Raw genomic sequence first — 14,492 nt, 5'->3', positions numbered from 1 at the left:
TACAGTTGTTTCCTCTGCAATAATGCGCATGAAACCACACAGGCTTTCAAAAAAGCTTTGCACGCAATCGACAGTTTTTGAACCTGTGCGGGGAGTCCCCAATAGATTTCAAGTCTATCGCCTTAACTGCTCTGCCCCGACTGCAACTACCAACCTGGTGCTCTGAATGGCCATTATTCCGTACAAATTCAGTTGCAAGACACTCGTCGCAAGACGTTCTTATGCTTGTTGAGGTCGGGCATGTGCCTGCCCTTCAATTTTACGCAAAGAAACGTGGAAAATGTGGTAATTAATTATTCTACAGCTGCTTCCTCTGCAAAAATGCGCATGAAGCCACACAGGCTCGCAAGATATTTATGCCCGCAGTCGACAGGATTCGAAGCTCTGCGGAGAGACCCCAATCTATATCTAGTTTATCGCCTTAAGCGCTCGGCCACCACTGCTTTTTTTTTCTTTATTGCCAGTTCTCGACATGTCACAACACAAATTGCTTAAATAATATACACAAAGACGAAACAAGTAACAAGGAATGAATACAAAAACCGAAGAAAGTACAGTTAAATCTACAGTCGTTGCCGTCCGCTACTTTGGCCCGGCGTTGTCGTTTTAAAATTCCTTGAGTGCTGTCAGGGGTTCAACCCTGGACAGCAACTCAGGAACCGGTTGTTTCAACTTCTTTACTTCTATATACCGCTGCATACATTCACGGAAGTACACACGAGCCGGTCGGGCATCCGGGTCACAATGGTAGCCGGCCATTCTTGCGCACCATAAACAGTGGAGGCACGTAAGCATGATCAAGTCGTACGGGAAACCTTCGTCGTCGTATACTGGCAGAAACCTGATTCCGTGAGGATCTATAGGTAGCTCCTTTTTTAGAGTCTTTTGCAACACGTCCCAGAAAAAGCCCGCTTCCCAACAGTGGATGAAGACGTGATCTGTGCTTTCTGGTTTTTTACGTGTAAGACAGTAGGTTCCCCATGGCATGCAGAACCTACGTTGTTCCAGAAATATTTTAACGGGTATAGTACCGGTATGTAATTTAAAGAAGAAAGATTTGGTGGCTGGTTGAACTGGCATCTTCTTGACTCTTTTGAATACGTCTAGGCCTGGGCCTCCACTGTACACGGCTCTGTACATGGGTACAAGCAAAACACTGTCACACAAATCGCCATATAAGTTTTTCCGTTTTACACTCCACGAATATGCATTTGAAAAACGAACTCGCAAAAAAAACACTCTGAACTATTTCCCGAAAGAAACCACGGAGTGGCCCTGGCATTATTTCTGTACCTACAGGAAAATCAGGAAGTGATCTTGACAGCCTCATTTGGATTGCGGTGCGCAGAAAGGGGTCATTTGCATCACGAAAAAAAAAGAACCTGTTCACAAGTTGACTCAAGAAGAGGTGCGCCAACCCCAGACCGCCATCCTTCACACACCGGAAGAGATTATCACGGCTGCATCGCTCCCAGCTTGATGCCCACACGAAAACAGCAAACACGCGGTGCAGTTTCTGCACATTAATACGAGAGCACTGTAGGACCTGCATTACGTACTCGGCCACCACTGCAACTGGCGACAAGCTGCTGTGAATGGCCATTACTGTGTACAAATTCAGTTTCAAGACACTCGTGCGTTTCTTAGGTTTGTTGAGGTCGGGCATGTGCCCGCTTTTCGATTTTGCGCGAAGAGAGGTAGAAAGTGTGGTAACTAAATATTCTGCAGTTGCTTCCTCTGCAAAAATGCGCATGTAGCCACACAGATAGATTATGGGGTTTTACGTGCCAGAACCACTTTCCGATTATGAGGCACGCCGTAGTGGAGGACTCCGGAAATTCCGACCACCTGGGGTTCTTTAACGTGCACCTAAATCTAAGTACACGGGTGTTTTCGCCCCCATCGAAATGCGGCCGCCGTGGCTGGGATTCGATCCCGTGACCTCGTGCTCAGCAGCCTAACACCATAGCCACTGAGCAACCGCGGCGGGTATGTAGCCACACAGGCTCCCCAAAATGTTATGCACGCAGTCGCCAGTATTGGAACCTGTGCGGTGAGACCCCAATAGATTTCAAGTCTATCGCCTCGACCGCTCGGCCACGACTGTTTTTTTTCTTTATTTCCGGTAATCAGCAGTGCATACACAGCAAGGGTCACATAAGGAACATATGTACACACACAGATGAACTTCTCATCCGTTAAGAATAAATAAATAAAAGCCGCCTGTTATATAAGAACATATGTTGTTTGAAATCCTTTAAGATCAGCCAGTGTTTCTATCCTGATCATCGAAGGTGGAGGACACTCTTGCGTAGCAACCACAAAAAAAACGTGTAATTTGTTCTTGAAAATCTACATGGATTGGTCTTCTATCGGAATCGCTATTGAAGACTGCCATGGTGATTCGCCATATACAGTTGAGGCCAGTTACCACTATTTGACCTAAAGGTGTTCCGTCCTCGTCAACTATCGGTACATATCTTATGCCGTGTGAGTGAAGAGGAAATTATTTCGTTATTGTTGACTGTAAAACCTTTCAGAATAAAAGTCCCACCCGGCAGTGTAAAACAAACATGGTCTATTGTGTCAGGTTTTTTGCATACGGAGGAATGTGAGCCCCATAGCATGTAAAAGCCATTTCTTCTAAAAACGTCGCAACTGACAGTGTACCGGTGTGTAATTTGAAAAAGAACCTTTTCATACCTGATGAAAGGCAGAAGACCGAGGAGTGCGGACGTGCTTCGTGTCGGCTCCGCTACATTCCTGTGTTTTTGGCGGATTATCGAACTTTTTGTGGACATTCTTCTTACCAGAGATCGGCGGAAGCTTCAAGGACTCCCACGACACCATGTTTTGTCAGGTGGGCCCATTTTCTGGCCAATTATCAGCGTCTTTTACCCCGCCACGCAGGCGTGGAAAGCTAAGCCTTGCATCTCCACGTATACGCCAGCATTGCCCGGCCGCCGCGGTGGCCGGGCGCGCCAAGCCTAACGTATCGCCGGGCTGCATTGGAGCTCCCGATCTCCGACGGCAACGTGCCAGGCTTTTCCCGGCGTTAAATGGAAGTCGTTCACGTACAAGGATCTGAGATTAGGCCGGAAGATTTCGGTGAGGGAGCGGGATGGTGCGATATCAATAGGAAAAAACAGGCCGACAGTGCAGCCGATTCGACGCATAACCAGCAAGTGAACATGCAGCGGCGACGGTAGCCACGTCGACTACGGGAATCACCACAGCGCAGTTTAAAAGGAAGTGCGACCATTAAGTGTAGCAGCTTGCCATGGCAAGCCGAATGCCAGCTCTTACAAAAATCGTTCCAGACTAGCTGCAGAAAGTTTGCAGACCGCGAGTCACCCGGCATGCAGAATATCTGAAGACAGGTGACAGAGTTTCTGCCAGCCCCTGTCACCTCCCAGCGGGCAATGGGTGCACCCTTTCTGCAGAAAGTTTGCTCAATCTGTGTAGCCGCAGGATACAGCATTTCTGCAGAAAGTCTGTCGAGATTGTGGTCAAAGGATGCAGCATTTAAGCAGACACTAGAGAGAATTTGTGTAGCCCACCTACCGGGAACTGGCATGCACGCATGCAATGAAATAACGACGCAATACTGTTCTTCCCACTCTTTATTTGTCTCCGATTACTACCTGCCTGCTTGGTTAAAACAAAAAATATTTATTCGAAGAAATTAAGCAGTGAGCAAGGAAAGTAAGCAAAGCCTAAAATGGCTCTAGTTAATGTAGCTTCGTTGTTGCGTTATGACACACAGATTTAGAGGAATCTTAAACACACAAGTCAAGCGCGAACTGTCAACTGAATGTAATCAATAAGAAGGATTTATACCCATAGCCACTAGCATCAGCGGGAACTTACATGCACAAAAAAAGTAGAGAAAAGAAACTCGAAATGAATCAGAACCGAAGAGGCAAGTCACTTCATGAGATAATGACAGATACTGCTCGCTCATGTAAACTTCAGCACCATCTCTTCACCACCTTCTCTCTCGTCGTTTTCCACATTTTTCTGAGCGGGATTTTGTCCCGTCAAAACACCGTGTGCAACCGCATCTCGTGCGGTGTGGAGCCAAGTCGTCTGATGCATTTATTAGGCTCAGTATGTGTGTCCCAGGCACCTCTGATTCAAGAACCAGCCCGTTTATCCTACGTAAGCATGGTTGCTGGTGAGCAGTGTCCTTTAAACGACTGCCTCTTCGTACATGATGAATTTTCCCACATGTATCATAAAAGAGGGAGTCAATTGCAAGGTACCGCTCACATGCGACTGGGCTTAAGTTGGACCAATGGGCCAGTAATGGAATCAGAGGCTCAGAGATAACAGATATGCTCTACGCCTAGTAAATGCACCGGCCAACTTGCATGCACACTGCACGAGATGGCGTTGCTCACAATCTTTTGACAGCTCGGAAATTCTGCTCAGAAGCAATTGCAAAGGGATGAGATATATCGATACATCGCGGCTGGTGCTGAAGCCTGCATGAGGAACCGTGTGTGTCAGAACTCATCATCACACACTATTTCTAACATATCGCCTCGATATGATTCAAGTTGGTGACCTTGTCAGTTCCGATTCATTCTGATTATCTTTTTATGCATTTTTTCCTCATGGAACTTGGAGCAGATGGTAGCAGCTACGGGTGTAAATTCTTCCTTCTTGTTCTTGAAACTTAGCTGACAGATTGCGCTTCACTTGCCACGTGTTCTTGTTTCCACTAAATTTGTGTGTCACAGTGCCTGTCACAGCACAACGAACGATGAAGCAGTGAGTAGGAATCTTTACTCGCCATTTGATTCCTTGGAAGGAGTCACTCTGGGTCCCATTTTCTGCAGCATGGAACCTGTGCTCCTCTTCAATTTGAGCTCTGCGCACTTCTACTTTCTGCCTGCATATTCTGTAAAAGCATGAAACTTAATTTGAGAGACGTAATTACAGACATATTTTTGGAAGTAATACCCTTAAACAATATGAAGAACAATGTCTTTCCATATATTGGCGAAATACAAGGTTCATGCAGTTTGGGCAATTTCTTGAATTTTGGCCAGTCGAACGAGATGACCTGGAATCGAAATGAACTGGAATCCAGTGCGCTGTATTACAGTCAATATAATGCTGGACAGTGCGCTAAGACTTCCTAGCGCTGCTTGTTTCCCTAAGCATCACCCTACTAAAAATGGATCTACCTTTAGTTCCGCAGGTATGATCTCGACCAACAAGAGAATTTATAACGCTTTGGAAACGGTGAGTCAAAACTTTCATGAAGACCGGGTAATCGATATTCATTAACATTATCGGTCAGCATGCTTCTACTGAAAGCAGCTTCAATATGTCGTCATTTTTCGGAAGCAGTATCATGTGAGTTGTTCGAAAGGACGATGGTGTTAATTTCATTTTCATATTATTCTTTCATTCTTATAACACGGGGAAGACATTTTGCCATTTCACTTTTGAAGAACTTGTACACAGCTGCACCGAGCCCATCTCGACCAGGGGCTTTACCAGAACCGAGATCGCCTACCACTTATTCAACTTCTGTGACTGTCATTGGCCTTTCAAGTGATTGTTTTATTTCGCCATCAAGCCTAGGCATAAGTGGTAAAAATTCACTTCAAATCTGTTCAGTATGGCATGTGTTAAGACTTAATAGTTCTCTGTAATATTCAACAAAGACAAGCTCCATTATTTCACTCACTTGAGTATCGTCACTTCGAAAACTAATTTCGTTAATTTCTTTCGATATTGCATGTTTCCGCTCATGGCTGAGCGCGCGTTTGGTGGGCGTCTCAACCAACAAAAGCATGCAGCCCGCACATCGCCCTTATCATTGCGCCGCGATACTTTTCTGCTTCTATGGTCTCGAGTCCCGTTCGCTTTGTTTTTTTTTTCTCAATTTCTTTGGAGAACAACCCGAACTTGGCATTCTCTGCGCTGACAATGTAATCCAACGCGCTATGCAGCTCCTCTTCTTGCTGTTTTTCTTTCTGCATTAAAATGCTTGCTTTTTCGAATTCGTGACGTTAGAGTCGCACTTAATCTGCTCCCACACAAGCTTCAAATTACATGTTTGATTCGATCGCATACTCTCTACATATTCCTTGATCTTTGCAACCAAAATCTCATCATGTGGTACTTTTTTTAAACCGCCGTGGTTGCGTAGTATCTATGGTGCTCGGCTGCCAAGCTAGAGGTCGCGTGATTGAATCTCGGCCATGGCGACAGTGTTTCGATGGGGGCGAAATGCAAATACCCCCGGTGTACTTAGATTTAGGTGCACGTTAAAAAACTCCAGGCGGTCCAAATTTCCGGAGTCCCCCCCGCGGCACGCCTCATACATAAATTGTGGTTTTGGCAAGTAAAACCACAGAATTTTTCATCTTGTATTAATTTGGAGCTTAATTTCTACAGCTCCCAGTTGAACTTTGACACTTTTTACCATGAAGCTCTATATGGCTAGCCAATTCGTGTGCCCCTCTGTCACCTGTACCCCGAAAACTCCTCCTGCGCAACCCCACGCGCATGCACGAAATCGGGAGAAAGAGATGCGGGCAATTGGCTGCACCAGTAGTGACGTTGTTGCTCTTAGTCGCAACCGAGTGCGCGCGCAGCACTTTGCCCCCGCCTCCGAAATCGGTAGAACAAATGTCATACGTGCTCCTGGGGAGCAGGCAGCTTTCGATCAGCAACGTGGCGAACAGAGCGGCGAACGAGCTGGTCAAACTGTGCCTATGCTGCAGCCCGGGCACAAGAACAGGCTCGTGCAGCCAAGCGCAAGCAGCAACTGCGTACCGAGGATCCGGCAGCCTACCAAGCCGTCGTTTGGTGTACCGCCGGGATTACCTCAGTGATAAACAGCGGTGCACCACGTTTCAGCTTCGCTGGTTAACCATCTGTAAGGAGCGCTTGTGCGTTGGTTTCTTTCGTTGCACCTATGGCAAGCATGATAAAAGCGACCACTGAATCTCACGTACTGCGTATGGTGTTGGGAACATAAAAGTACAAACTCAACTAGGATATATAATCGGTCCAATGTGCACATGACTGTCCCATCTCCTGTAAACCAATTTCGCCGCCTAGCCGAGCGCCGCCAGCGGTGGGGTGTAGTTGCTGAATAGTACTTGAGATAGCGCTAATGTTTCGCTCCTAAACCCACCTAACGGCGAAGTTACTCGAGCGTTAAAGAGAGTAGCCGCTGCCTCTTTGGCTTGGGGTCGACGACATGCGCTGTCATCTCGCACGTTGGCAGACGCCATTCGCGGGCCCAACCCGAGCAAGGCTGTGGAGCGGGACACTGGGATGGACGAACAGGACCATTCGAAAGCGCCACCGTTCGCATGACTGTACACGCGAACGATGATACGTTGGTGTCCAGCATGTGGACGGTCATGTTCGCTCGATATCCTGTCGCGGTGAGTCGAACTTCCTCGATTCGTCCACGCCCATCGGCGTGACATATTTGTATTATTCCGCTAGCGGGCATTGATGTATGAAAGGGGCAATAAGCGCCCTTGTGTTGGTCTGTCTGCACCAATATGTTGTCGTTCCTTTGTCCGAAGAAAGGTTTCTCCTTCATATATTCTATTTGGTTGACAGATAAAAACACGCCAGTATATTTCAGGAAAAACAAAATCACAAAAAACACTAGTCGGTCATTTTTACAAGGAGATAAAGACCCAATGACCCAACGCTTTTTTGCATAAAGTTGGCATAACCACCTAACCTACCAACAGCACCACTGACGCATACATTCTGTCACAACATTCTTCAATGATTTAATCAATTTCCTCACTCGATTTAGGTCGCTTGGACCGCTAACAAATAAATATCATTTTCTAAGAGAATGCGACTCAGTTCGTATCGCCGTCCATGTGCCGAATGGCCTATTGTATTACAGGTTGCGATACGCGGGGCGTTTTTAAGGTTAACTGGCATCTGATGTAGGCTAGTTAACTTCAAGATAGCCAATATTTACTCCCATTTTTACGTCAAACAAGCCCATCAGTGGTGAAAATTGGCTCTATATGCACTGAAGTTTCACCTTATAACGCGTTCAATCAGCGGGGTTACGCGTACATCGGAATGCAAAAACAAGAAAAAACGCCGCCGCTAAATAGCCGGATGTGTTGAATTAGGCCGTCGGTCCAGCGTTAATTGTGGAGTTGGCTTCAGTTACTGCCGTCGGGATGTTGCAGCCTTTGTGGCTGGTTCACCGGTGCTTGCTCCCATATAAATTGTAGTGGTGTCTCCAGTTTCTTCTCGCTTTCTCTTTACAGGACATCTGCCAGGCGGTGCCACGTCGACGTCGATGGACGCTTCCTCTGTGGCTTTCATGTTGTCTGGAGAAGTGCCATCAGTGTAATTCTGGGTCTTGCTTTCGTCGTCTTTCGGTGCATCCAGGCATGCTGCGATAGCATCAGGCCATGCTAGGGCCTGTGCTACTGCTTCGTGACTCAGCTCCCTTGTGTATTTACATGGGGTGTGCAGACACTCTGGCGCCTCCGTCATCCCTTCGTCGCCATTTCATCAAGTAGACTCTTCAGCATCAACTGCGTGTTGGGCTGCTGAGCACGAGGTCGCGGGATTGAATCCCGGCCACGGCGGCCGCATTTCGATGGGGGCGAAATGCGAAAACACCCGTGTACTTAGATTTAGGTGCACGTTAAAGAACCCCAGGTGGTCTAAATTTCCGAAGTCTCCCACTACGGCGTGCATCATAATCAGAAATTGGTTTTGGCACCTAAAGCCCCATAATTTAATTTTTATTTAACATCAAGTGCGTCTATATTATGCTCGGCAACAAAATTCCTCCTGGCCGGGCTTGCTACGCTGGCGTAATAGCGCACGCACTGCCTCTCGCCATGGCCGTAACGACGACAAAACCCGCAACGTGGAACACGGCAATCGCAACGTATGTGACGGATGCCGAGGCAACTGAGCTAGAGCGGAACTCTGCCTGGAACGTAGACGAGTGTGACATCTTCAGCGTACCGACACGCAACTGATGAGGCAGATCTTCGATGGTAACGCCCAACTACAAGTTCAACGTCAGGAACCACGCTGTCGACCATTCATCGATGCATCATTTCACCTTATATTTTCTTAGGTAACTTCTCTCACCTCTCCGAAGGCCTCCAGAGCCGTTCGCACATCGTCCTCCGGTACACCATAAAGTGGCCAGTAGAGGTTCAGACGTACACCTCGGTCGCAGGAGTCTATAACCATACAGCTATCCTTATTGATTTTTAAGGCGTCTGCAGCCAGTATCTCCCTCTTTCTCAAGGAAAGTTACTCCCACAGGTGACTCATATTGTATGCCCCTAAGGAAATCACCTCCGGCAGCTGCGAATCACGGTCGAGAGCGTCGCGGAAACGCTCTCAACGATACGGCCTCGCCTTTAGGCAATCATGCAATGAAACTACTCTGTTAGTCAGATGACCTAAGTCCTGTAATCGATCCGAGGGAGCACATGCTGACCGATCACTGCGGTGGCCGGAAGTGCAATCTCGGCCACGAGTGTAACTGTTATTAGCGTGCCTGAACTTACTGGTCCCTACGCTGATCAAATGCAGTTGCTTTTCTTGTTTTCCTTTGGTGCGTGGCAGTCAGGCATGTGACCACCCTGGAAACTCAAGATCCCACTCAGGCTTGCCAAAAAATAAAAAAATAAGGTGTGCATTCGACAATATACGAATGTGTGCGAGGAGACCGCGACGGAATTTTAGTCCATCGCCTTAACCGCTCGGTCACAACTGCCGCTGCGGAAAGTACTCCTACTCTGAATGGTCCCTGCTCTGAACAAATTAGGTTGCAGGTTGCTGTTGTTGTTATCCTTAGGCGCGTGTCGGTCGGGCATGTGACCACCTTTTAAATTTACGAGAAGTCACTTAGAACATGCGTTAACTAAATGTTCTACGCGCATTTGCTTCCGCTAAAAATGCACAAGGTCCCATTCAGGCTTGCAAAAAAAATTACTCATGCAGTGGACACTATTTCAACCTGTACGGGAAGAAGCCAATGGATTTCTAAGCCGCCGCCCTTTTAGTACACTGTACCTTCACCTCCCAGCCACAACTGCTCCTTCTTATGTTTGTGTTTTGTGGTATTATTAGGAATAATTGTTCGGTGAAGATTTTTTTTTGTGCTTGTAGACACCGCTATGACTGTTTTAGCCGCTATCTCAATACCTTATGAAAGTGTGTGTATACTCGGCCACGACTTCGCTGCCAACAGTACCCCTGCTCTTCTCCTTTACTGCAAGTTGCTTCTGTAGACTGCGTGCATTGCAAGTTGGATTTGCAAGTAGCTCTTCTTGTTAGTATGTGCCTGGGTCACATACCCAGTAGACAATATTGGCCGACATTTTGTAGGCTGGACTATCTCCGGATTCGGCCCAGGAAAGAGGCTAGAAACATACGCCATATGAAAAGACTACCCATAAGAAAGACTTCATGCTTAAAAGTGCACCCTTCTGAACGAAGAAATATTCATACCCCTCCCCCCCCCCCCCGTTGGGATGAAATATTATTTTATTTTCAAAACAATACGGCGAGGTGTTCCTGGCGTACCCTTATTGCCATTCCGTCAACATCACGATATCGTGTCACACCGTCATTGCAATTCTACCAGGTTCGCTGCATGGTCATCATTCCATCGTCGACATGCCATTGCTGCACGGTGGTTCTCATACCGTCGTCATCGTTCCAGAATCGTAATAGCATTGCTGTGATGCCGTCGTCATCACGCCGTGGTTGTCATGCCATCGTCGTCATTCCAGTGACGTCATGGGACTGACGCTATACCATCGTCTCTTTCCATCGTCGTCAGTGCATTGTGGTCATACATTAGGCGTAATGCAGTGGTGATGGTTTCACCGTCGTCACGCCGTCGCCCTCACGGTGTCGTCGTCATTCCGCCATCGTCATTACTTTGTCGTCAATCTATTATTGCCATGCGTGGAATCCGCTTCTTCTAGCGTTAGCCCTTCTGTCGTTTCGCCTACGACGCGCGGTATAGCCGGCGCGGGTGCAACGGACGCCGTAGCTTCATTCAAAACGGCGGACATTTTGGGCCGTTCAGCGCTGCCGCAACGCCTCCCCGCCAAGCGCGTCCAGGCATGTTTCAATGCCACGTGTCTTCGTGTGTGCGTGTGCGTGTGTGTGTGTGTTTGTGCATGTTGGTGCCCACGCTTGTCAAAGCGCGGCAGCCGGGGAGAGGTGCTCCGCAAGTGTGAAGCGAGGAGGTCTGACCGGCGCCGGCCCGGCGGATGCGTCACCTTCTAGTCTCAACGTGCGACGAGCGGCGCCGTCACGTGCGCCTCTGACGAGGCGTTCCTTCTTGCCCTCAACTCCGAGAGTATAAAAGCAGCTGCCCCCGGACGCCAAGAGAGGGGCTCCGAATTCTTCCGTCGAGTAGCGTTTTCTCCCGTCTGTCCACTTGGTCGACCTGACCGGCCGCTCTTTTGCGATGCTAGAATAAACATGTTGTTCTGTTAGCAGTCGACTCATGCTTTGCCAGGAACTTCGGGTGCTTCCAGTTGTGCCCCAGGCCGCCAGGCCAACGCTACCCTTGGGGCTTGCGACCCATTTTCAACAACTCGTGTCAGCGGTGCGATTGCAACAACTGTTTGCCAGCGGTGACATCACGACAACGGAGGCCAGCAGCGAAGATATGCGGTTGACTATGCTGAGCAGCACAACGACTGGTTGCCTGCAGCGAAACGACTGCGCTGAATTCTTGGCTGCGAGGTTTGGTGAGTGCGGGTCTTTCTTCTTATGAGTTTTGCCAGGCTTTTGTTAGTGTCAGAAACAGAGCTGGTAATTGTGGTTGTCCTTGCAGCCGGGTTAGTTTGCGCAAGACAATAGTAGGCAGTAGAGAAAGCAGCATTCAGAGCAGCCATGGATTTGAAGTCGTTGCGCAAACCGAAATTGATGTTGCTTGCAAGAGAGTTGGGTCTGGATGTCTCAGACAAACTCAGAAAACCAGAACTGCTAAGGGCTATTCTTGAGTTAGAAGCTGAGGATGACGAGCTGTCGGAATGCCTTGAGACCATTGAGGAGAGGGCAAAATGACAGGAGCGCGAACTTAAAGAGCAAAAAGAGAGACAGGAGCGTGAACTTAGAGAGCAAAAAGAAAAACAGGAGCGCGAACTTAAAGAACAAAAAGATGAGCGCGAACGAAAAGAGCAGAAAGAAAAAGAAGAGCGCGACCACGCTTTGGAAATGAAGCGTGTCGAGGTAGAGATGAACGCGCTCGTAATGGAACTCAGGCACACCGTAGAGGAGAACGAGTATTGTTCAAAATTACTGACTTGATGCGGCCGTTTAAGCTTAGAGAGGACGTTAGTTTGTTCCTGGTTAACTTTGAGCGAGCGTGCGAGAAGCAGGGGTTCTCTCGGGAAACGTGGCCACAGCGCTTGCTCACTTTGTTACCCGGCGAGGCGGCCGACGTAGTCGCTCGCTTGAATAGAGAGGAGGCAGAGGATTTCGACCAAGTGAAATCGAGTCTGCTAAAAAAGTACAGGCTGTCAGCGGAGGCGTTCCGTCGGAAGTTTCGGGAAAATGAGAAAGGCAAAAGTGAGTCATATAGAGTTTGCCTACAGGCTTATGTCAAACATGCAGGAGTGGCTCAAAGAAGAGAAAGCGTTTGGTGACCACGAGAAAGTTCTGCAGTGTTTAGGGCTAGAACAGTTTTGTAGTCGGTTACCTGAGAACGTGCGGTACTGGGTCTGGGATAGGCCAGACGTTAGTACGGTGGCTAGAGCCGCTGAGCTAGCCGAAGAGTTTGCGACGCGTCGGGCTCGCGGAGCTAAGGACGGTCAAAAGGGCGAATTTGGCTCCAAGTTTGAGAGGCCGAAGTTCACGCCCATGAGGGCAAAGGGGGACACACGTAGTGCGGATGCGAGTGAAAGCAGTCCGACCGAACGGAAAGAGACGGCGGCAACCGAAGCCGAACGCAGAAAGCGGTTCGAGACGAGGCAAGCGCGCGTTTGTTATACGTGCCAGAAGCCGGGTCACTTTTCGGCGCAGTGTCCAGAAACAAAAACAAAAGTCGTGTTTTTGTCATTATGCAGCACTGACGAGAACATGAAGCTTCTGGAGCCTTACATGCGAGACCTCCTCGTGTACGGGAAAGAGTGCCGAGTGCTTCGTGATTCCGCAGCTACAATGGATGTAGTTCCCCCCTCTTACGTAGAACCCGATATGTTCACGGGCGAGTGTGCATGGATCAAGCCAGCCGTGGAAGCTCATAGCCTGTGTCTGCCCGTAGCAAAAGTGCTTATTGAAGGACCTTTTGGAGCACTTGAGACGGAGGCCGCAGTGTCATCTATGCTGCCCCCCCCCCCCCCCCCAGTGCCCGTACCTATTTTCGAACAGGTCCGATCACCTCCTGCGCGAGAAGGGGCTTTTATTTGGTGAGGCTAGCGTTCAGGCCTGAACCAGATCGAAAGTTCGGGAGCTCGCTGCAAAGGCGGTAGTTGCGGGGCCGACGTTGTCGAACAATGAGAAAGGGTCAGAGGCGCAGCAAGCTGATATTCAGAGCACGTCCGAACTGAATAAAATTAAGCCTGTAGCGTTGAAGGCACCAGATACTGGAGAGGAAATGCCCGACACTGGAAAGTTAGAAGAGCTATCCGCAGATTTCCTTATCGCGCCTACGTCAGATGGACTTAATAGGTTGCTAAAAGTCAGCCGGTCAGCTTTGATAGCCGAGGAAAAAAAGGATGGCAGCCTAGAAAACATACGCTGCATTGTCAAGGAAGGTATCGCCAAGAAAAATGCTCGTTTTGTGGAAAGAGGGGGGGTCCTGTACCGGAAGTATCTAGACCCAGGGGAGTGGAGTTCGATCGGCTGATCGTGCCTCAGTGCTACCGTCAGGATCTGTTGCGCTTGTCGCATGGGTGTTCGTGGTCCGGACACCTAGGAATTAAGAAAACTAAGGACCATCTCTTAGAAGAGTACTATTGGCCAGGGTGTTTTCGGGACGCAGACCACTTTGTGAGGACATGCGACACCTGTGAGCGGGTGGGCAAACCAGGGGACAAATCGAGGGCGCCGTTGAAGTTCGTACCTATCATTACGGAGCCTTTTAGACGGCTCGTTATTGGTACAGTGGGACCTCTGCCGGTAACATACACGGGGTACAGACACATTTTGACTGTGATCTGCCCAGCGACAAAGTTCCCTGAAGCAGTGCCACTTAAAGAACTCAGCTCAGTTGAGATAGTCAATGCACTACTGTCCATATTTGCGCGAGTTAGTTTTCCTGCGGAAATCCAGTCAGATCAGGGCACAGTGTTTACTAGGGCTTTGACGACAGCCTTTCTCGAAAGGTGCGGGTTAAAGCCGTTACACAGCTCAGTGTACCACCCACAGTGGAATCCCGTTGAGAAGCTCCACTCCGTCATGAAGCGCGTGTTGAGAGCATTGTGTTTTGAACAACAAACTGACTGGTAGCTGTGTCTGCCTGGGGTGATGTTTGCATT

This window comes from Dermacentor albipictus, unplaced genomic scaffold, assembly GCF_038994185.2.
Source record: "Dermacentor albipictus isolate Rhodes 1998 colony unplaced genomic scaffold, USDA_Dalb.pri_finalv2 scaffold_17, whole genome shotgun sequence".
In the NCBI taxonomy this organism is placed as follows: Eukaryota; Metazoa; Arthropoda; class Arachnida; order Ixodida; family Ixodidae; genus Dermacentor; species Dermacentor albipictus.
The sequence above is the reverse complement of the archived record's forward strand: the minus strand, read 5'-3'. Positions refer to the sequence as shown.